This window comes from Lagopus leucura, unplaced genomic scaffold (genome assembly GCF_019238085.1).
Source record: "Lagopus leucura isolate 7727_CA_CO unplaced genomic scaffold, USGS_WTPT01 Super-Scaffold_100157, whole genome shotgun sequence".
Taxonomy (NCBI): Eukaryota; Metazoa; Chordata; class Aves; order Galliformes; family Phasianidae; genus Lagopus; species Lagopus leucura.
Window position 1 is genome coordinate 34,431,502 of NW_024962334.1, and position 24,120 is coordinate 34,455,621.

The following is a 24,120-nucleotide window of genomic DNA, read 5'->3' on the forward strand; positions in this document are numbered from 1 at the left end:
TCACCAAGGGGACTGATTTTTTTTTTTTTTTTTTTTTTTTTAAGAAGTCGTTGATCGTATTCCAGCACTGAACATAAAAGCCCCTGAAAATTCAGGCATGATGAGTATGTACAACTCTATATTTAGGTATCTGAATATGAAATCCCTGGCTGTGATCTCCAAACTAACTTATAAAAGCATGCAGAGCTGCTGTGGCTCAGCTCATCCTTGCTTTACTCAAAACCCTTTGTGCTCTGTAGATATATTTTTGATGGTTGAATGAAGACAGACCGGTTTTATGGGAATCTTGGGAATGAAATAGCATTTTTTTTTTTTTTTTGCATGCTTTTATTATTATTAACTTTATTTAAAGCTGAATAGAGCTCTGGAGCTTTTGGCCTCCACAGCTACAATAAAATGCTTATGCCCTAAAATAGTTCTACTCCTTGCTCATGACTTTGGGCTTTCAGCATAGTTTTTGGAGAGGAGCTATTTATGGACTACAAAATAAGGTGCTGGAGAAAGGAATTTAAAGCATGTCCTTGAGCTGTTCAGGGAAGCTTTGCAGAGTGGGAACAAAAACTTGTGTCCACACTAGTGCCTACCAAGGCTGCCAAGGAAGGATGCCTGGTTTGTGACTGCCTACATGCTACAGTGGATTCATCTCCCAGGTAAGGGATGGCTCAGGTCTTTACCTTCTTGCTGTCCTCTAAGGGAAGGAAGCTTCAAAAAGCTTTACACTGTGATTTTAATTGGGAAGGTTTCTACACAGAGGATGTGAATGAGCATCCCACGAGGGAAAAGCCCAATCTAAACAGAGCCATGCCATTATTTCATCATACTGGGGTAATATGCAGTGATGTTCAAAGTACGCTAAGTAAATATTTGTTCAAATCTCTTTTAAACATAGCACAATTTGTAGAAGAAAATACTGCTTCTGGAAAGGGGCTGTCATCGACTGGCTCAGCTGCAGGATGAGTCCAGCAGCTGCCTGCAGATGGGGGAACACTGGGGAAGAAAAGATACAGACACTGAAAGGATGGGGCCAGCCCACAAACTGGCATGTGTAGCAGGTAGATGCTGAGGTTTTGCTATAAGCCCTCCAAATTATTCACAGAGCAAATGCTTTGCTATTTAGCCAAGAAAGAAACCAGCATCTGGAGGGGATGGCACCATCTGGGCTGTGTGACAGCAAGGGGCATAACTTAGTGACATGGCTGTCTTCTCTTGTCTCTGTTCTCTGCTCTTGAGCTGCTAACTCTACCTCGAGTAACACAATTCCAAGCATTCAGCATTTCTAGACATGCTTGTTCTTAAACAAATGTAAATCCTATACTATCTGTATAACAAGGAAAAGCATCATCCTCATCAAAACAAAATAAATCAGTATCTCATTGCAGTGCAGCAACCTAAACTGTTAGACAGTCTGTATTTATTCTGTTTTATCTGATTGTTTGTAGCTCAGTGGGAGTTCATTGCTCAAAAGCCAGGCTCTTGCCTTTGGAGTTCCCCCACGGTGCCTTATAAACGCACTTCCACCACAAACTTCTCTGCACCTGAATGAGTATGTGTGTGCAGAAAGTGGTTTTCCATGCCCCAAATCATGCTGTGAAACTGGTAGGAAAGGGGCTCTGCAGAGAGCATTGCTTATGGCACACAGCATCTGCAAATGGCTAGCAGCAGCAGCACCAATTTCCTGGCCAAAGGCTGATCTGAAGGAAGGGCTGTGAATCCAGCACCTGAATTTGAGGTTATTTTACCAGCAATGGCGCCCTTCATTCCTGGGTGGGAGGTGAAGAACGAGGAAAAGGCTTTGAGTCTTTGTTGCTTTCCTACAAGTCCAAAAGGTGCCTTGCACTTGCATGATATCCAGAAATCCTGCCAGGGTGAAGATCGGTGGCTGGAGGAACAGCTCTCCTGACACACTGGAGAGAGAGAGAGAATGTTTGCTGCATGACATTATATAAACTTTAAAATAATGAAGTGTGAGATCTTTGCTTTGTTTGTGTGCTTCCATGGGGCAGTGATTGCTCCCCGTGGACAGAAGCAGCATGGCCCAGTTCCCTGCCACATGCTTGCAGCCGACAGCATTCATGAGAGCTTTCCATATTTCCTACCTTACACTAAATTGAATTTCTCTCCTGCCAAACACAGCAGTGAAAGCTAGTTTCTATCTGTCACGGATCAGACAAGGGTGGAAAGAAGGCTCACTGCTTTTTCCCCAAGAGCGCCCTGCGCTTCACTTGCTGACCAGTGACCGACAGACCGGTCACTTTGTCTTCAGAGCTGTCAAGTGCCTGCCTGGTGCCGTCTAGTCAGTGATTCAATCATGTCAAGATGAGGAAGGACGTGGTTTCAAAACCTTGAATGCCCTTCGTTCTCAGACTGCTCTGCCATGCAGCGTGGGCTCTTCAGTCGTCTCCTGGATGAAATGATCTCATTAGGTGATTTCAAAGAGCTTGATGCAGAGTGGCCACCTGCTTTCTCAGAAAGAGTGTCTCATCAGCTTTCCTGGAACTGACAAAGCACATGTGAGAGTGGTGTCTGATCACTGAAAACCTTACTTTAAAGGTGTAGTGCCAAGATTTTTTTTGTCAAAGCAAGAGTGAAACAGAGCACTCCTCTGTCTCCTGCTCCTTCTCTCTTCTTCCACTTATCCCCTCTATTCCCAAGCTTTTTTGTCTCCAACATACTTCCACACTGATGAGATTTATCCATTACCATTATTTACTGCAGTATATGTAAGCACATGTGAACAATTGATAGCAGCTTTTCAGTATCTACAGGGAGGATATAGGAAAGAAGAGGACAGACTCTTTAGCAGGGTCTGTTCTGATAGGACAAGAGGAAATGGTTTCAAACTAAAAGAAGGGAGGTTTAGATTGGATATAAGGGGGAAATATTTTACAGTAAGGGTGGAGAGGCACTGGAACAGGTTGCTCAGAGAGGTGGTGGATGGTCAGACTGGACTGGGCTCTGAGCTGTAGGTGTCCCTGTTCATGCAGGGGAGTTGGACTAGGTGACTTTTAAGGGTTCCTTCCAACTCAAACAATTCTATGATTCTATGAATGGATATAAAACCCCATGGGAAAATTCTGCCTCTGAAGTGACAAGAGCTTTTTGATTTCTAGTGCTCAGTGTTATAGTTAAGAAGACTGTGATCCTGAAGTAAGACTGTGCCTGGGGAGTTTTACTGACTCAGTGACAGCGGGTTAACAGATACAATCACAGAATTATAGAATACCCTGAGTTGGAGGGGACCCACAAGCATCACAGAACGGAGGGCTGTCTGCCTCTGGTAAGTCAGACCACAGTTTTGGTCATCATTTTTCTCATGGGAGTGTATCCTGTCTCCAGAGGTGGGTGATGTTACCAGCTGGATTTATACAGCCCATTACAGAGCTACCTGATCTGGCTGGAAGTGGGCGCCTGCGAGGTTTTGCATTTCACTGCCAGTCTCTCCTTTTCCTCCTGGTCTGTAAACAAGCAGCACTGGAAGCATAACTGCAGCAATATATTGAGGGGCTGCTTGCTATCTTTTAATAAACATCAGAAACTATTTGCTTGGCTTACAAAAGAAAACATTTTTTTCACCACAGACGCTACAAACTGAACCCACGTGTTTGAAAGCTGGGCTGCTTTCCTGCGCTGTGTGTGCATCGGTAGCTGAGAATCAGAAGGCAGCGTTTATTTTTTCCAATGATGCAAAGAGCAGATGGACTCTGCAGTGCTCCTCTTGTAGAGTTGGCTTTGTGGGGCTATCAGTTTTATTTATTTTTTATTTTTTGTGAGATATATGTCTGGGTAAAGCAGGAGAGGACATACATTGCAAGAAGAAAATGCCATTTCATGAGGTTTTTATCTTAGTATACTTTTTTAAAAATTACTGTTGGCTTAATCCTTGATATTGCTTTCACTTGGAGCCAGACAGATTATGGAAAAAATGCAGTCTCACAAGATAGCTTTTTAAAACTTACCCAGAGCTCTTATATAAAAGTATCCTTCTCTCACAGCATCCCAAGATTTGCCTTTTTGTCTCCTCCTGTGATCTTCAGGATGATTATTATTTAATTAATAATATTTACAATGTGTCAGCAGTTAAGTGTTGCTTCAGTTCTGCGTGTAATCTTTATACACCTGTAGTCATGGAGGAAAATATCTGTTACCCTGATCCATTGGAAATGATATAAAATGCTGTTTTCCTTTGTGTTGCACTGGGAATGCGGTGCTGGCTCCTTTCTGCTTGTGCTCAGCAGAGCAGGGCTCAGTGGGCCCAGTGCTCTGGAGGAGAGGAGGCTCAGGGAAAGCCTTATTGCTCTCTACAGCTGTCTGAAAGGAGGTTGTGGCAAGGTGGGGGTTGGCCTCTTCTCGCAGGTAATAGCAATAGAATGAGAGGGAATGGCCTCAAGTTGCACCATGGGAGATTCAGGTTGGTTATTAGGAAAAACTCCGAAAGAGTGGTTGGGTACTGGAACAGGCTGCCCAGGGAGGTGGTGGAGTCACTGTCCCTGGTGGTCCTTAAGGAATGTGTAGATGTGATACTAAGGAACATGGTTTAGTGGACAACATCGGTAAATGGTTGGACCAGATGATCTGAGAGGTCTTTTCCAACCTTCATGATTCTATGATTCCATGATTGTATTTCTTGAAAGCAAGTCAGGCTGGGATTTCACATGTGTCAGTGAGTGGGAATCCATCTAAAAACCGTGGCTGCCCACTGGCTCACACTGCATAAAATGTGCAGAGCCATGGTGACCTTCAACAGTCCACTGCTTTGAATGCAATTGATGACGATTAATTGATTCATCTTGGGCCATCAGGCCCCAGGAAACATTATTTTCTTCAGTCAGACTTAGTAATGGTGAGCCTTTAAGAGTGGCTCTTCCCATACAGAGGGCCCTGCTGAGTGAGCCATTAGTCATCCTTATCTGGGAGAGAGGAGGCGGCAGCTCTTACAGCTTCTTTATCACTGCAGTGTGAATTCTCTGGGAATGATGGGGCTGTGGGAAGGCTGTACTGAGCCCAGCTGCCTGCAGCAGAGCAGAGGGCAGGCTGCCTGCTTCGGAAGTGCCAGCTCCACTATCTCCACAGTGAAATTGTGCTTCTATTCTTCAAAGCTGCTTATTTTTCAGAGGTAATGACTAACAACTGCTCCCTTTCCCCTACCCCCACCCCATACTTTTCTGATGATGTCTGACACATTTTATTTTGGCAAATAACTGGAGCTCAGTGCTTCCCCTGACCGATGGATGATCCGGTTCTGAGTCCAAGAGCTTTGAAGCAGGCTCTGGACGCCTGGCTTGGGTGTGATGCTTCTTGTCTGTGGGAATCCCAGAATAGGTTTTGAAGAATAGCATGGTTGGATTTCATGTTATGAAGCACTTCCTTTAAGGTTTCAATGTGGTTTCTCACATTCTTTCCAAATTTGACTATGCCATGGCTGCTCTTCTGTGGCGATGAGAACAATGATAGAAGGAGGGGAAATGTTTTCAAACTAAAAGAGATTTAGATTGGGTATAAGGCATAAGTCTTTTACCCAAGAGTGGTGTGGTACTGGCACAGGTTGCCCAGAGAGGTGGTGGATATCCCATTGTTGGAGACACCCAAGATCTGGCTGGACTGGTCTCTGAGCATCTGATGTAGCTGAAGGCATCCCTGTTCATAGCTGGGGAGTTGGACTGGGTGACCTTTAAGTGTCCCTTCCAACTCAAACTGTTCTATAATTTGATGATTCTGTGGTTTCTTGAGAAGGTATTGAACATGCTTCACAAATACACAGTCCAGTGCTAGGGCTGTGCTGAACTGGGCTGATCAGAAGAGGTGTTCTGCGTGGGAATGTGAGAACATCACTCTGTTCCTTCTCCCTTTGAACCTGACATATCTGCAGGAAGAAGGAACAGACTTGCTCCAAACCCCTCCTCACAGAAGTCACAATGTCACCCTGCATTTCTGTGTGGGTCTTTTCAGCCAAACAGGATTTTGAGCTAGGTCTGTGCTCTATGGGCTTCTTCACTGGAATTTCCTATCAATTAGTAAAATACCTGCCCTCCAGGAAATCTGGCAGTTATCTGCCTGTCCAAAGCACCTGTATTTCTGCCAAACTGTCCATCTTGTACCTCCTTTGCGTAACACACTCTGTTACAGTGCATGTTTAATACAGCATCATTGTCTGGGAGATGACATTTGCCTTTTGCCTTGACAGGTGTTTGACAGTATCTCACCACCTTTCCCATTATTTCCCCATGACAAGTTCTATTCGTAATGAGGCTGAGAATAGGGGCTGCTTTGCACTTATCACGGAGGCTGTCACAAGCACACTCATCCCTGGAAAGGATCCTCAGTGCACGGTTGGTGTGGCTGTCACAGCAGAGCCTCTCCAGGATTGCTTCTCTCTAATGATCAGCAGAGCCCCGCGGGGCCGCAGGGGATGCAGCTTAGCAAGGCAGCGAGCTCTCTGCAGGATGAGTGGCTGCTCTGTTGTTTTCATTATCTGTAGTATTCACACAGGCATTCATGACTTCATTTTTTTCCTTATCTGTGATCTGCCGTCCTTTTAGCTAGAACCCTTATGTGATAAAAGACTGCATCTGCCTGGTTGATAACTTTCGAGAGAGAGACATGTATTAGCTTACAAGATACGTACATTACCAACCAAAAGTAAAAATAGCATAGTATCAGTCTTGTTTTTAAAACAAATTCTTGGTCTAGAAGTGCTTGCAGTTTCAGTTTTAGAAATGTTCTGTTTCTTCTTCTATCAACAGAACTGACCTTGTCGGGGACATCCACTGAGGATGATAACATTGCCAGGTGCTGAAATTAACAGCCATTTCCTAAGGGTGTCCTCCTCCACGTATGTCTTCCAGCAGAAGAAAAACAGAAAAAATGCAAAGAAATCTTTTAGAAACCAGAATATTTTCTCCAGTCCCAAAAGTCTCCTAATTCAGAATACACCATCTTGTTTATGCTACAGAGCTTGTAATTTTCTTTACGATGCCAAAAGTTGTGAATATCTGATGACATGAAATTTGGCTCGATGATGTGCTGCTGGCTGAAGCCGTACATGAAATGGCTCTCTCAGCTTCTCATGTCATGTATTAAAACAGGACAAAAACCCTGGGGGAAAATGTATGTTTGCTTTTCTCAGAATTTAGTTAGGATATGAAGGTGCTAAAACAATACCTTTTTAGCTCACATTTGTCCATAAATTTAGGGTGATTTTCCTTTTTAATGGCAAAGTAGATCTGTGTCACCACGGTGACAGGTAGCTAAGGCTCATGGCTGATGTGATAATGTTTGTCAGAGAAACGGCAGCAGAAAGCAGCAGTCCCTCTGCCAACAAAAATCTTCTATCAGCCCTGTAGGTGTCTGACGCCCAGGCGCAAAATGGGGACAGTTATACAAGAACAACTCGACTTCATCACGGGTGATGCTTGTGTATGCAAATACTGGTGTTGTGAATCCAATTAGGTTTCTCTGCGTGCAGGAATATGCCAAACTAGCTGCATCTGATCAGGCTGATTGAGGGCTGGGTACACATAAGGTCATCCACCAGCAGAGCCCAGCATGGATACCTGGAGCCAGGAGCAGGCAAGGTAAAGGTACAGTGGGATGGCACAATGGCAAACCTGGGTAGTGGGGAAAAATAGCAGGATTATCCATTTTATATCTTCAAGCAGCTCATTTTCACTTTTCCTAAGGTTAGTTATTGCTTTCTCTTGGGACAAGTAATGACAAAAATCCTGTCTATTTTTTTGGGTGTTTTCAGTGTATGCCCTAAGCAGAGCAGTGAACAGACGCTGCCATGCACAGAGGCTGGGTGGGAGCCGCTTGTGCAGCCGTTGTCAATGGAACACTTCCGCACTTAATGAAGGAGTGGTGTCATTTATTAGAGCAATTTTACTTTAGGGCCTCCTGAATATTCATGGCATGCTGGTTCCTGCTGATCGATGTTTCTGTTGACTCAATGAATCAGCCGATCTTGTGAAGAGTTTAAATCGGCCCCAACACTGACAGAAACCAGCCTCAGATTGCCTAATAATCATAAGGATTTCTGTATAATAATATAATAATAAAATAATATGTTTATGCTTTTGTCTCCCAAGCTTGGATTCACCCAATTCATATGCTTAATGCAACACCTCCCAGTGCATGCAGGAACAATGTCCCGACTTTCCTGCACCCATCAGAGGTTCCCACACTGTCAAGAAGTCTTCTGGATGTCCGATCCAGATACTGACCTGATAACTGTTCTCAGAGACCAGAGACCTGTGATCATCCTTCATACAGTTAAATTGCTTTCCTATACTTTGCACAACACGTTCTTCTATCAGCTTTCCCACTCCCATGATGCAATTTTCTAATGGTTTAATTGTTTTACCCATATGCTAAGCATGTACCAAGCAGGGTCCTCTCATTAGCAGCTGTTGACCTGTAAACCAGAGCTGTCAGGAAGGAAGCCCAGAGAGTGCGCTGCAAAAAAGTGATGCGCTTACTGTTGTTGTCTGAAAGAAATTTTACATTTAATCTTGAGCACATGATAAAAGGTGCAGAAAAAGGACAAAGCAATTCTGCTAAGGTGAAAGACTTTCTGTAAGACTTCAGTAGTAAACTTTTGATAATAGATACAAGAGTGGGAATTATAGCAGAAAGCTCTCAATCCTGCCTGAAAGATCACTCAGTGATAAGGAGGCCAGTTCTCTCTTATTTAAATTTACCTGAGCTCTATGGAAGCCCCCCAGATATCTACATTTAGAAATCTTCCCTTGAACATGAGCTCAGATAGAGTTTGAGCTCTTCTTTTATTATCTTATCTCTATTAAGAAATGATCCCTATCTTTTAAGGCCAGCAGATACACCTCCTTGCTGTTTGCAGTCCAGATTTTTTTCTGTTTATCCCACAGATAGGCACATCATGGATCATCTCTCACTCCTTGCCTACAGTCCTTTCCTGTTAATTTATTTCCTATCAGCTCTCGTAAGTATAGTTGAAGTTGGAAAGAGACTTGTGGTAACATTTAACCTTCTCTGTTTTACAGTATTTCTAGTTTGTCTAAAGGCATTTAATGTTGCCACAGTAAGAGTTAAAATTATTCAGAAAGTGTGTACAGCAATATGTGCAGTCCATGTATGTCTTCTCATGTAGACATGTATGTCTTCCCCCATAGGTATTTCCTAGTGCTCTTGCTCTGCTCAAGAGTACCACAGTTGTCTTGTCTAGACCTCTGTAAGCAATTAGAGGGAGCACAAACAGGCATCACATCAAGCAGCTTACCTGTCACACTTTTAAGCGCATCACTGCTTCATTTGTACAGATACAGTAATAAGACTTGACAATTTGGGGGCTTTGGGATATCACTATTGCCTGAAACGTAACCTTGATCAACAGCACCCAGTACTTAAAGTCTTCACCAGGAGAAGTTATGCTGTCACTAGTTAGCTTTCTTCCCCTGGTGACCTTGTCTGCTGAAGAAGGTATTCATTTGAGTGGGAAGCACACAGCTTGTGACAAATCCTCAGGTTTGTCTTTTATCATCATCTACTCCCCAGAAAAGGGGAGAAATGACAGCAAGTGAGGCAGATTATCCTCATAAAATGAAGTTTGCAATTTAATATGCAGTTGCTATTGCATACTGAGAGTTTATAATAGAAGTTTTTAATTGGAATTCATAAATTGCTCGTGGACAGGTTCCCAAAAGATCACTTATCATCATTTCACCCGTATAAATGACTGACAAGGTAGATGAACATTTGGCATAAGACATAAAACTCAATCTTATATCCCTTTTATCTGGCTTGGCAACACGATCTGACAATGTTCCACAGAAAATCAATAACAATAATAGCTGTCTCATTAGTGGCCTTCACAATGTTGCTGATTTGGCTTCTTTTGTGGGGCCAACCACAGGCTAGAGTGTTTTTCTTCTTTTACGGGGTATCCCCTGAGATCTAGATATATCAGAGATGAGCTAATCGTCCAAATTACTATTAGAAGAGTTCTTTAAAAGAAGTCCCAGCCTACTTCATGAAGATCTGTCCTAATCTTCAGGGTCTAGTTTTGTAGCTCAGCATCTGTTTTCCTGCAGGAATAATTTTCCGTCTAAAACCTGGCATTGAATTCTCTTGATCTTTTTCTAGGAAAATGATAATAAAATGAAGAATAACTCTTCTATTTGGTTTGCAAGAGATCCACTCAGCACCATTAGCTACGTCTTCTGACAAACTAACAAAGAGCAAACCAACCCTTTCTGCCCTGCTGGGCCAGGAGGTGAAGCTTCCAGGTAGGGCTGTGCACCCGCGGCTTTGCTGTCATCCCAGTTCCTTCAGGGGCTTTCCTTCCTCTGCACCTGGTGCTGTGGATGCTGTGTCCTGTCGCCAACCATGGTCAGCACCTCCTTGCCCTGGCACACAAGATCCTTGGGAGATTTTGCTTAGCAGAAGTGGTTGAGCCATGGAACACGTAACAGACATCATGATTATACCTGAAGCCTTCCAGTGTTAGAGTTTATGTCCATTAGGATGCGAGTTGGAGCTACAGCTTTATTTTTATTTCTTCCTTGTCAATGTTTATGAAGCACCTGAAAGCGCTGAAGAGCTGTGATCAACATGCAGGCTATAGAGCTTGTCACATCTGAGGACAGCCAGCAATGCCGAAGGGGGATACTGTGAAAGCAGCAGAGCAGCAATGGGCCCAGTGTGTGCAGGAGCTCAGATCCATGTTGCTGCTATTGGGCAGGGCACACCTTCCTGCACATGGCCTGCTCCTGGTGAGAGAGATGACCGAGCCATGGGCAACAGCTTGGGGTGCATGGTGGTTTCACACCGATGGGTTCTCACACCTCCCTCTCAAAGGAAGAAGGGGAAAAATAGGATGGAAAAAAGAAAGGCTCAGGGTTTGAAATAAGCACCATTTAAATAAGGGGTGAGGGTTGGGGGAGGATGTTGAAGGAGGGAAGAGAGAGAGAAAAATGAGCAAAGACTGTGTGGAAGCAGAGAGAAAACAGTTATTCTGTACTTCTCATCTGCAAGAAATGCTCTGCCACATCTTGGGAAGCAGAACCTCAATACACATAGCAGTTGAATAGGAGGACAGATGTTTTAATAACATTCCCCTTTACCAGCTTTTACTGCATAGTGTGCATTCCTCAGAGTATGGAATATACCTCAGGTTGGTTTAGATCGGCTGCCTTGGTGATGTCCCCTCCATAGCTCTTGCCCACCCACAGCCTCCTGGCACTGGGAGTGTTGGAGAGAGCCTTGATGCTGTGCCAGCACTGCTCAGCAATAGACAAAACATTGGTGCAGTATCTTGTGCCATTCCAGCTACAAGAGCAGAGCACAGCACCACAGGGCTGCTGTGGGGAAAGTGAACTCCATCCCAGCCAGACCCAGTGCAGAGAACTGACAGGCAGAAGTGTCATCATGCGTGCAAAGAAGCGCAAAGAAAATCACCTAAGATTTATCAGGATCTTCTCGTTGCTCTTTCAGCCTCCCCATGGAATAACAACAAAATAGGAACATCTCATTGCATTAGGAACATGTCTTTAACACTTTGTATATGCTGTCTCAAAAGAGGAGCAATTTCTCCATTAAGTTAACCATTCCAAATAGCTGGTTCTGATGAAAAAATTTCCAAGGAATATTAGGCTATGTTATAGTTTCCCAGCTGTGAGTCAAGAGCATAACTTTCAAGCTACTAATAAAGAAGGACTCTCTGAGAGGCTGCACTCTCCTTTCCCCAGCAGCTCTCAGAAGAGGAAGCCAAAGAGGTTTCCAGAATGAATGAATGCAATAACATTGTGCATTCAGTTTGCCTCCATACCTTTTGTTCATAGCTATTTTTTAAGGAATATGGAGTCTTCTGCAAGGGCAGCCAGGTTAGAAGAGATGGGAAGTCCCTGGGAGGGTTGTGGAGAACCAGGACACCTGTTTGGCTGTTCCATGGCTGCATCAGTCTCCTTTCTTTCTTTAGTAGATGCCATGGTATACCACTGGTAATTGATTTTCCTGCCTTGTCCTTGGGAAGAAAAAAGAGAAAACCAGCTTACCTGGGGTAGAAAGAGGGGACAAGGCATTGTGATGGGACACCATGGTTGCAGCGTACTGAGTATGAGTAAGGAGGGAAGGAATGATGGTGTGGTTTATACCTTACAGACCCAGCTGTAACTTTTAAGGTATTTTCGTATCCTTCAGCGCAAAAGTGCCAGAGAAAAGTGGGATCCAGACAATAATACAGATGGTGAAAATAATTAGGGAGGTAAGACACATAGTTTCAGTAATATCTAATAACAATAACAACCTCCATTTCATTCTAATACTTCTTTGGCTAATCTTGCTGTTTTATTTTTAAACATTATTCAGAGAGAACTTAAAGAGCTTGCTGACAAATTCACTGCCTTCTATTTCAGGAGAGCCTTGAGAGATGCTGCTAATGAAGACAAATGAAGGAAAAGGAACTTGACCCCAGAGTATGAAATTTTGCTCATTAAGAAGTGCTTCCAATTGGCTGATTGATATTATTTTGATGTAGATGGGGTAATTAATGACAAAAAGTAATGCAGCAGGATATGAGTTGTGCAGAATGCACTTCAGTCAATCTACCTTTTATTATGCCTTGGTTTATTTATGCACGCTATATTTGTTATGCTACTGCCTGATGCGGTTCCCACCTTCATTTGGAATTTCCTTCACTTGTTTTCTTCATTCTTTATGCTATTCTGGGATTTCTTTCTTTCTTTTTTTTTTTTTTACTTTTCTGCATGTAATTTCCTAATCTGTTTTTAGTAATAACAAGGATGCACTTTCATGGCCACAAGGAACATTTCTGCATGTGAAACATTTCTTACAATAGAAATAGCCATTGAAACAAACTACACTTCCTTCCTACTTCATTGCACAGGCTATGGGTATTGCCAGTAAATTAACTGCTAGGAATCTCCCCTGTACACTCACATGATTACTCTGTCCCAGAAGGAAATGAGGAAAATCTGAAATTCTTTACATTTTTTTTGGCTGGGTGGGTGGAGGAAAGAAATGCCAGAACTTTTGTAATGACACATCCTCCTGGAAGGAAGCGGTCCTGTGGTTTTAAGCCAAAGGATTTAAAACCAGTAAAATACCACTGTACTTTTGATTTAGCTTCTTGATGTGTGAATAATGCATGCCACCAAAGAAAAAGACAGGCTAAAAATACTGAGTGATGTGAAATGACCCTTGGACTGATCCTATAAATGTTTATGCATGTGAATAATTTTACACAAGCTTACTAAGGTGATAAGAGAATATGTTCATGAAAAGTTACTGACCTGAATGTTTGTCTGGAGGATCAGACTGTTGCTATGGATATTTTTATCCAGATCTCCCAAAGAAAACTTGTGTAATCATGTTTGGTGTGATTCCCTCTCCACTTCCCTTTTGTCTTTCCCAAAACCTTTGAATCTTTTGACATAAACCTGGTACTTACTCTTGAGGTCGTACAAAGGAGCTTCTTAATATAGTGTGTGACTCAAAAAATAATTGCCATTTAAGAAAAAGACACGTTCTTTTGTGCAAGATGCAAAGAAGAATATGGAAGAAAGTGCCAAAAATGGGAGCTTCCAGCTTTCTGCTACATGATAGTTTTCCATGTGTACATCTCCAGATCAAGGGAACTGCGACTGGGCGAAGAAGGGGAAAGTGACCTCACATGCCCTGTAAGGAAGAGCGTTCTGATGAGCAGTTATCAGACAATAGCTGATCATATCATAGAATCATAGAATCATAGAATCACAAGGTTGGAAATGACCTGCAAGATCATCTAGTCCAACCGTCCTCCCATTACCACTGAGGAGAACCAAACTGTGTACTCAACAGAGGCAGTATCACCATTTCAATGCTTTCCATCTTCTCTGGATATATGCTCTGGAATTTCCTCTAATGACAGTAATTTGTCTGCTTGCATATTCTCACTGACATTAAAAAAAAGAAATAGGGGGGACCAGGTATTCCAGGTATTCCAGCAACTTTGATATCCCTGGTGACTTTATTCAGAAGATGTTGAGACAGAAACTGAATGTCTATGGTGTGGTAGTGTCGCATCCCTACTGGGAGTGAAGTGGTTCAGGTATGTGTTGCCTTCAGATTACAAAAGTAACTTCAGATTAAAAAGTAACAGACTGCCCCATCCTGCTCCCTTCAAATACTAACATCCTTGGGAGGATGAGCATCCTCCAGGACATAAAAGTGAGATCATACCTCCTGAAGACACCCAGTGTTGATAGTATGGTTTTGGCTAAATCAAATTTTAACACAGGTAGATAGGGATAGGACAAGGAAGAATAGTTTTAAACTAAAATAAGGGAGACATATTAGGTTTTGCTGAGAAGGTGGTGAGGCTGCCTAGAGAGGTTGTGGGTGCCCCGTCCCTGGAGGTGTTCAAGGCCAGGTTGGTTGGGGCCCTGGACAGCCTGATCTGGTGCCTAATTTAGTGGATATTCTTTCCAAACCAACCCATTCTATGATTCTGGGATTCTGGTATTCTGGTATTCTATGACTGTATTCATCACTCTCCTGAACCTAGACAAGCTAAAGTAGTGCAGTGTTTGTGCTTCACCCTAGAAATGCCTGAATTCCTCACTCTTTATAAATGAAACATATTAGGAAGAAACAACTCTCTTTAAAATGACTTCATCCATGGGAATATCCTCAGACTGGTTCAGGTATAGGCACAGAAACAGATAATTAGGTCAGCCTGTTTCAGAGAGCTAATGACTCCCAAAATTCAAAATACAATACTCTAATAATGAATATTATTTACTCTGTGTGGGCTACTTTCATGAGATAATAACAAAGTGAAGTGAAAATTCATCTTGCTGGAAATATGTAATATTGCCAAAAGAAAGCAAGCTCGCACTTTCCCCAGTGAGAATTACAGAAAGCGAAAAGCAGAGGAGTTTGATCTTTTGGCATTTACTGCAACATGCTGGCTGTTTATCTGAAACAAGAGGAATGGTCAGCCAGCTGGCAGCCTCCTGGAAGCCTGCATGTCTCCTCTGAGCAGATGGCACACACAGAACCTGAACACAAAAACTTGTCCTTTTGTCATAGGTACTCAAAAAATTGCTTCAAAGTACAACAGTGGACTTCCCTGTGACCACTGCCACTGCTTTCAGAGAAACAGCAGGGAGCATTTCAACATGGATACGAGACCATTCAGTACAAAGTATTTAATTTTTCATGTTGAAATAAGCCTAGCACTGATCTTTGTGTCACAGCACCAAAACCAATAATGAGAACAGTAACCACTCTGGTAGACTTAGAATCATAGAATCATAGAATCATAGACTCACAAGGTTGGAAACGACCTACAAGATCATCCAGTCCAACCGTCTCCTCATCACCACTGCCTCCACCAGCACTAAACCACATCACACAGCACGTCATCCAGACACCTCTTGAACACCGCCAGGGACAGCGACTCCACCACCTCCCTGGGCAGCCATTCCAGTGCCTGAACACTCTCTGAGAGAAAAAGTTCTTCCTTATGTCCAACCTAAACCTCCTCTGATACAGCTTGCGGTCATTACCCCGTGTCCTGCTCGTTGCCTGGAAGAAGAGGCCAAATCCCTCTTCACCACAGCCTCCCTTCAGGAGTTGTAGAATGCAGTGAGGTCTCCCCTGAGCCTCCTCTTCTCCACACTGAACAATCCCAGCTCCCTCAGCCGCTCCTCATCAGCCCTGTGCTCCAGACCCCTCACCAGTTTCATTGCCCTTCTCTGGACACGCTCCAGGACCTCAACATCTTTCCTGTAGTGAGGGGCCCAAAACTGAACACAGTGCTCGAGGTGCAGCCTCACCAGAGCTGAGTACAGGGGGATGATCACCTCCCTGCTCCTGCTGGCCACACTATTTCTAATGCAGGCCAGGATGCCGTTGGCCCTCTTGGCCACCTGGGCACACCGTCGGCTCATGTTCAGCCGAGCATCAACCAACACCCCCAGATCCTTCTCTTCTTCACACTCATCCAGCCACTCATCCCCAAGCCTATAACACTGCATGGGGTCGTTGTGCCCAAAGTGCAGGACTCGACACTTGGCCTTGTTAAACCTCATCCCATTCACCTCAGCCCAGCGGTTCAGCCTGTCTAAATCCCTCTGAAGGGCCGCCCTACCCTCAGGCAGATCGACACCACCTCCCAGCTTGGTGTCATCTGCAAACTTGCTGAGGGTGCACTCAATCCCCTCATCTAGGTCATCAATAAAGATATTTAACAGGATGGGCCCCAGTACCGACCCCTGGGGGACACCACTTGAAACGGGTCGCCAGCTGGACTTCACTCCATTCACTACGACCCGCTGGGCATGGCCCTTTAGCCAGTTCCTTACCCAAAGAAGTGTATATCTGTTCAGACCACGGGCAGCCAGTTTCCCCAGAAGAAGCCTGTGAGGGACCGTGTCAAAGACTTTGCTGAAGTCTAGGAAGACTACATCAACAGCCCTTCCCTCATCTACCAGACTAGTCACCCAGTCATAGAAGGAGATGAGGTTGGTCCAGCATGGCCTGCCTTTCACAAACCTATGCTGGCTGGAGACTTCTCTGTCTCTTCCAGCCTCCCTGCACCCATCTTTGCCACGCCACTTCCCTGTTTCAGATATGACTACAGACTGGGGGAGGAACTCACTGAAAGCAGCCCTGCAGAGAAGAACCTGGGGGTCCTGGTGGATGAAGAGCTGGTCAGGAGTCAACAGTGTGTGCTTGTGGCCTGAAAGGCTAATGGAGTACTGGACTGCATCAAGAGAAGGGTGGCTAGCAGGGCGCGGGAAGTGATTGCACTAAGAAGGGCAACTTGTTTTCCTTCCAGTACTTGAAGGGGGGAGACTGACTTTTTGCACAGTCTGATAATGATAGGATAAGGGGGAATGGTTTTAAGCTAAAAGAGGAGAGATTTAGGTTGGGAGAAATTCTTCACTCAGAGAGCGGTGAGGCATTGGCGCTGCTGCTCAGAGAGCTGTGGGTGCCCCAACCCTGGAGGAGCTCTAGGCTGGGTTGGATGGGGCCCTTGGCAGCCTCAGCTTTTGAATTAGAAATCTCATTTTACTTTTCCTCCATTTATTCTTTAATGACTATTTATGAACACTTTTTGCACATTAGAGCACACATGAAAATAATAAGTTCTCTGGGATAATTACTGCAGGAAACCTTTTTGGTCATGCACCCTCCAAACTGCAGGCAACTTTCTGGAACATTTTATTAGACAACCTGGAAGCAGGAAGGTGTCATGGCTACCAATTATTGATCTCATTAGCAAATCAGTCCGAGGGATGTAAACTCTGCAGTTAAAACTGTGACATTTCTGATTTTTTGTCAGAAATGCTAAAATCCTTGTTGATAACTGGTTACTGTCTCTGAGTGGGATTCACTATCTGCCATTCGTTGTGGTGAGGCAATACCCGTACCCATGCGGATCCTATGACATGCAAAACCCGTTATCCCGGCACAGCAGCCTGATATCTATTAGGAAAAACGCCGATTTCTCCTAGAACTGGAGCCAGTGGCACAAACGCTCCTTCTTGAAGAACTGGACGAGGTGGCGGAGCTCCCCCTAACGTTGTTTCCATTCCCTACAGCCCAGCCCAGGTGGGTGTCAGGGTGGGCGCTGCCCCGGGGCCCGGCATGCCCGCACCTCTGGGCACGGTGCTCGGGGTGATGCACCCACATCAGGAGCCCCTATTGACTCACCCGAAGGTTTCAGCTTGGCCCACTCCCTATGCTGGGCCGTGTTTGAATTTAATGATCACTCCGTTGCTAAGAGCCCTAGGGAAAGGTCTCCATAGCCATCAAGGTTACTAACTCTAAATAAGGAGCAAACTAAAAGCCATATTTTTTAGCCTACCTGTAAGGATTAAGTGCGACTTCCATTTGCTGACATGCCAGAGGCCTCGTACCATCAAAGGCCTCAGGGTATTGGCTGAAGTGAAAAGAATCTTGGGGTTTTTTTTTGCCCTATTTTCATTTAAAACCTGCTTCCACAAGAAGATATAAAGAGGATTCTGCTTAGGAGGAGTAAAATCCCATGCACACACTCAAGCATCTTATCTCTTAAAGCTCAATGGACAGCTCTAAAGTGCACAAACTTTTAACAGATAAAGGTTATTTTATGAAATATTCCTGTTTCCAGGCCCCAAAGCCTGTAAAAGCCAATGTCAGACATGGAACAGAGGCATTTTAGAGGTCACTGTGGCCTGGATGTAGGGGGGTGATGTTCTGCATGAGTTTTGAGGCTGGGTGGGGTAACTGATATGAGTTCTGTTGCCTGCTGGCAGAGCTTAATCTGAAATATTGATACAAGGTGAGAAATATTGCAGACTTCTTCAAAGAAAAGCCCCAAAGAATCACAGAGTCATAGAATGGCTATAGAAGGGTCCATAGAAGGAACCTCAAGGATCATTGAGCTTCTACCCCCCTGCTACAGACAGGGCCACCAACCTGCACATTTAATACTAGACCAGGCTGCCAGGGCCCCATCCAATCTGGCCTTGAACACCTTCAGGGACGGAGCGTCCACAACCTCTCTGGGCAGCCTGTGCCAGCACCTCACCACTCTCTTGGTAATGAAAAGGAAAAATGGCTCAGAGTGGCAGCAGGGATGCCATGGGGCTCAGTTATTGCGACACTCCCATCAAGACTAAGTGTTCTCAGCTGAAAAAAGAACACAACAAATTCTGGGTGCTGATCTCAGCATTGATGGTTTGTATAAATATAACAATTGGAACTGCCAAAAGAAGGGGACCAGATACATTTTGGAAACATTTATTTAAGTTTGAGTGACTTCAGAGCAGGACCTGGACTGAAGCTGGTGTCGAAGGAACCTTGGGTGAAAGAACAGCCGTTGCTTCCTTCCTTGGATTTCTCTCTCACCATACAAATGGTATTTAAGCATTTATAGTTCCTCCAGATTAATGTCTAAACTAGTTTTATTAAGAAAAGACCCTTTGATGAAATTTATGATAAACATTAGAGCAAAGGTTCACACTGTGAGTTTAACACCCTCTGTTTGTGTCTGAGCATCTGTCTGTGGATGAATACCTACCCTGACAGGCCCTACCCATCCCTCACAGCCAGATCGCACAAGGGACGATTCAGCAGGCTGTGTTGGCCTTTGGAGCATCCTCATCTCCTGCAGTTCTGTCAAGATCCTTGAAGCTGTAAGGAAACTGCAGGCTTAACATGAGCTGTAACCTTTGTCACAGGACTCTCAGCAAAGGCTAGCACAGGCAGTCAACATCGGGTTAGAGACAAAATCTGCCCAAATGGCATTTTTTTTTAATCAAGAATTTTGAAGACTTCAGCCTGAGGACAGATGAAAAGGGTGTGAACAAATCAAAGGGTAAAATAACTGCTACAAAATCTTGTCTTGCAAACATTACACCTGAGTTCCCAGATATTATTTTTTCCTAACACAATTTTCCTCTGTCAGTTCTTTTGGCGTGATCTAATGCTGCAGACCCTAAAAGGTCAATGGCTGTAGGTGGATTTATACAGTTCTGTTATTTCAAATAGAAATACACCCCTGAACTTTGTATGTTTGCTCCCTTAATGTCTTTGAGATATTCCAGAAATGAGATACTAATAACTCTGCATAAACTCTGTAAGTAACCCCTGCTATTGCAGGGAGAAAGAAAACAGCCAGTGAAAATGAAATGAGCTTCTCAGAAGTAAAATCCAGTTAAGCAGAGGAACTGACAGTGAACCAATGTAACCTCAGCTCAAACATACAATGAAGAAAATGAAGGGAAGAATTATTGAGAACTGATATAAAAGCAACAGACCTCCTGGTACAAGGATGACAGAGGAATAAAGCAAGATTGTCGTACATGATATCAGAATTATTTCAAATGCTTCTAGAATTGCTTCAAATGCTTCTATATGAGTCTATCTGAATTAAGAAGCATTTGCACATGTGTTTAGACGGCATATGAAGCACAGAGCCGAGCACCGGGACTTCCTCTCTAATACAGAAGAATCTACGTATCAACCTCAGTGGGGATTGAGGTGACAAGTGGAGAACCAAACATTTCTGTGCATGGAAGGAGGGTTAGCATTTTAGTGTGAGTAATCTGGTGGGGAGAGAGACCCTGAGAGACCTGGGAAGGGAACATATGAGCCATCAGATATCTAGAAAATCGGACTCAAAAAAAAAAGAGAATTTGTGGTAGCCCAAACCAGAGAAGGGAAGGCTGTAAGTGGATAAGTGCAAAATCTAAATGGTATCCACAAATGGAACTGTTCTTCATATCTGCAAGAAAAACAGGCAGACACTGCAAGGGACAAAGTACAGGGTCATGGGTCAGGAATTGGGTTGCTTGGGAAGCTCTGTCACTAAGGAATGGTGAGAAATTATTTAACCCAGGAATATCAGGTATACTTTCAATGTGCATTTGAGTGGCAAAAGTGAGAGCAGCAGGGCAAGGATTTAGAGAAATAATGATTTTCAAAACAGACATACAGGTACAGACATGGAAAAATTGCTGAACTGAGCACTGTAGCCTCAGGGCTAGACAAAATTGATTGGCACTAAACCCAAGGATGAATAAAAATTCTGGGACATAAACCTGTTTCAGTGCTTTAGCTCACCAGGATCTAGAGAATGGTGCACTCATTTTAACAGTGTTTGCAGTCTGAAATCCTTTGATGTTGAAAGAATATTTCCTATGAGGCAGCAAGCTAACAGGGCCCTTTTGCCTCTGGGATAAAAAGGAAGGGAGAAGCAATACAGAGAAGATTAAAAATGATGTGAGGAGAGCTCTGAAAGGAACCAGGAAGCCCAGCTGAAGTGTAGACTATTCAAATGCAGACCAGATGTTACAGGAGAAGCTGTGGCACAGAAGATGACAGGTGCTGCACAGAGATGAATAGTTCCTGGGAAGATGAAGAGTGACCGCTGCTTATGAAAAAGAAAAAAAGCATATAAATCTCCAGAGAGAAAGGCTGGGTGCTGGTGAATTCTGAAGATGTGTAATATGAAATGACAGGGAAAGGAAGTCTGTGGAAAAGATAGCAAAGAGGAAAATGAGCAAGCAAGAAGGAAGAATGATGGGATTTAAAACCTTCACTACCAGAAATTATCACTTCACAATGGAAAATGCTATTACCAGGCTGCTCCCACCAGAACCAAGAGGAGAAAGGAGAAGGGAGATAGCAAAGGTGGAAGAGCGCTAAGTCGCAGGGAGGATGGCCATCTGCTGCAGCTTTCACCCACAGTGCTTAATGCTTTCAGACCAGCCAACAGGGTGGCCGTGCCCACAGGCCACCGGTTAGCATTAGCACTCCAGAAGCACCATGGATAGGCTGGCTGAGAGGTACAGGGCCCACACGAGGAGCTGGGGCTGGGTGCTGGTGCCCAGGGCCTGCTGTTGCCCTCCCAGATATCCAGGGAATGGGGATGCTCTACCATCACTATTGATAGGACTGTGCCACTTTACTCATACTTGCTGAAAATAAAGCATCTCAATGCAGAATATGGCCTGTTTAGCTGCTGAGTGGGGTCATGAGTTAAAACTTTATTCAGGTAAATACAGCATCATCATGCCACTGCCAAAGCCAAAGGTAATCATTTCAGCTAACAAGAGGATGCAGAGTTGAGTCCAACTGGCATAAATGTAAAATATATGCATAATGCATATTCCTGGGTAGCAGAAATGAAAATAGACTTGGTATGATTCCAGTTTGCCAAACGTGGAGTCTACCTTCTGTTTGCAATAGGAATCTATCACAGCTGATAGCTTAGAGCAAAGTGACAGGTGAACATCTGCAGCTCAGAGAACAGTGGTGGAGCACAGCAGAGCTGGCCAGCAGCTACACACCTTATGGAGAGGATGGGAAAATAGAAGCATCAATGAGGTCGAGTCATAATATGCACCATTGCCTCCCAGCACCAAAACCTTTGTTATATCCTGCAGGCTATATCCAAGAGCTACTGTGAGACCGGCAGAGATGGGCAATGGGGTCTTTCTGGATTAAAACTGTGGATGTGATAGTGGGGTGGAGTACAAGAGGAAAACGAGTGGGTCAGCATCATAGGGCACAGAGCCTGGGCCTGAGTGTGTGTACATCCAGGAAAACACAGGGGTGCAATGGTAGAGGGAAAAGTGGAGGGATAGGTATAAAGCAGGGGATGGAAAATTTTACCCAAAGGTTCGTCAACACAAAATACGATCTTTTTCATTCAGACAGAGGTAGGGAAAGGAAACTCTTCCTGCCTTCAATCACAGAGGTGGTGGGACACCAGCCAGCTACAGGCAGATGACTTCTTATTTTGGTGAGTTACTGCTGTTTGCATAACCTATACCACTCAGGCTCTGAAGACACACTCTCTACCTCTCCCCATTTATAGTGTAATGCAGCCCTGAACCCAGCTTGCCTTCATTCTTCAGTCATTGTATGTTGTGATTGTTTCTGTACAGCCTTTGTGGAAATTAAAATGCCTAAGTTACAGAATGTGTTTTTCAGAGTTAGGGAGAAAGCTAGGAAAGCTGATTTTAGCTTTAGGGAAAGAATGAGCTTACCAAGGATTGCAGCTGATTTTTACAGAGCAACATTTCTTCACAAACTAATTGAGCATATTTAATTAAAGAAAAAAAAACAAAACATCAAACTCCTTTAAGTGCAATATTTCTGCCTTAAATGAAATCACAGAACGTCAGACGGAACGGCTGGAAGGGGAAATAATGATCGGGTCTCATGTTTGATTTCCCACACTGCTTCTTGTTGGCTCACTGAGCACATCCACTTTTTCATCAGAACGGCCACCAGGATTCTGATCTGTCACTGAGCATCCCAGACGCTGCAGATCTCAGGAAGAATCTCTCCTCCCTCCTCCTCCCAATGTGTTAAACTGCCATCTTGTAAAATGAACTAACCTTGCCATTTGGAATTAAAATAAACCACTCCGAGTCATTTGTACAGCGGGAGCACAATGTAAGCAGTGAATGCTGATACACCCACACAAATAGACACGCATGCACGCACTCCCACACACAGCCATCTAAAGTGCAGGCTGCATCCCAGCTTCTGTGTGTTCGACCTGTGCTGTGCTCATTTGGGATGTTGAAGTCTGTAGGTTTTGTGGAAGACACCTCAGAACAGTGCACAGGGCAGCAGTAACACATTCACAGGAGGGCAGTATAAATAGCAAAACCGACAGGGTGAGGTGGCTGGGAAGTTTTGGGTTATCCACCTCCTGCTTTTCAACGGATGCTCTGAATCTTTTAATGCAACTCTGGGAGATTTGTCAGGAAAAAAAATATATAGTCAAATGCTGTGAATTGCTCGGGACCAAGGAGCCTGAGTTTCACATTCCAAAATTATTTATAACTGAAGTGAATCAGTGATGCGTTATTTGCTTACACTTGCTGAAAATATTGGCCTCAAATAATGGATGCTGAGAGCAAAGCTGAAGGTTATGTATCTTCTAGGCACAGAAGAGTAAAATTAGAAGGCATTGTCTCGCAAGTAATCAAAAAAGACACTGACCTGAATTGTCCCCGACGTAGTTAGATGTGAAGGTGCCTATTTCTACAAGCCCTGTTCAGCAGTGTGAGGTGGGTGCATCTGAGCTGCTTTTACAGCATTGCCCCACTGCTGCTTCACTCCATGCAGCATGCACCAAGCAAGGACAGGGTGTGGGATTTGGGACTTCTGGTGTTGAGAGTTACATTATCCATCATTTCCACACTCTCATCACATATTTGCAAGGGACACCACCAGTCCAGTCCAGTGCAGAACTTGATAGTGAGTCTTTTTGCCAGTGTGCTAGAATACCAACCCTGCCAAAATCTGTGGGTGTTTTACTATGGGTTGCAGCACAGATAGATTTCACCCCATGTGTCTACTTGAAAAGGATGATGGCATTTAGATACAAGTGTTTTGCAATTCCTCTTGCAAACCCCTTTACCTGCTCTGCTGCAGTCACTGTGCCCCATTACTTACAGCCTTGGAAGTGAATGCGCTGACACGGCGTTCTCGCATTTAGGCATCCTGTGCAGCTGAGTCAGGAGAGAGGTGATTGTAACCGGTTTAGGAGGGTTTATAATTCTCTTTTTGGAGCAGAGTGGGGACCAAAAAGCATATTGATTCCTATGGAGTTATCTCACCTTCCTGGCTACCTGA

General features: G+C 44.1%; 1 long non-coding RNA gene across 3 annotated transcripts; it reads left to right on the forward strand.

Moving 5' to 3' along the window:
- Positions 1–571: 571 nt before the first annotated feature.
- LOC122189601 lies at positions 572–13,458 on the forward strand. 3 transcript variants are annotated; one of them, XR_006181880.1, is made up of 5 exons: positions 572–650; positions 3,111–3,277; positions 7,463–7,571; positions 10,114–10,256; positions 12,384–13,458. It is a non-coding gene; the product is annotated as an uncharacterized LOC122189601 (long non-coding RNA). The 3 variants fall into 3 exon arrangements; XR_006181878.1 differs by lacking the exons at positions 572–650; positions 3,111–3,277 and adding exons at positions 5,029–5,113; positions 6,741–6,829; XR_006181879.1 differs by lacking the exons at positions 3,111–3,277; positions 7,463–7,571 and having other exon boundaries at positions 579–650; positions 12,384–13,457.
- The last annotated feature ends 10,662 nt before the right edge of the window (positions 13,459–24,120 follow it).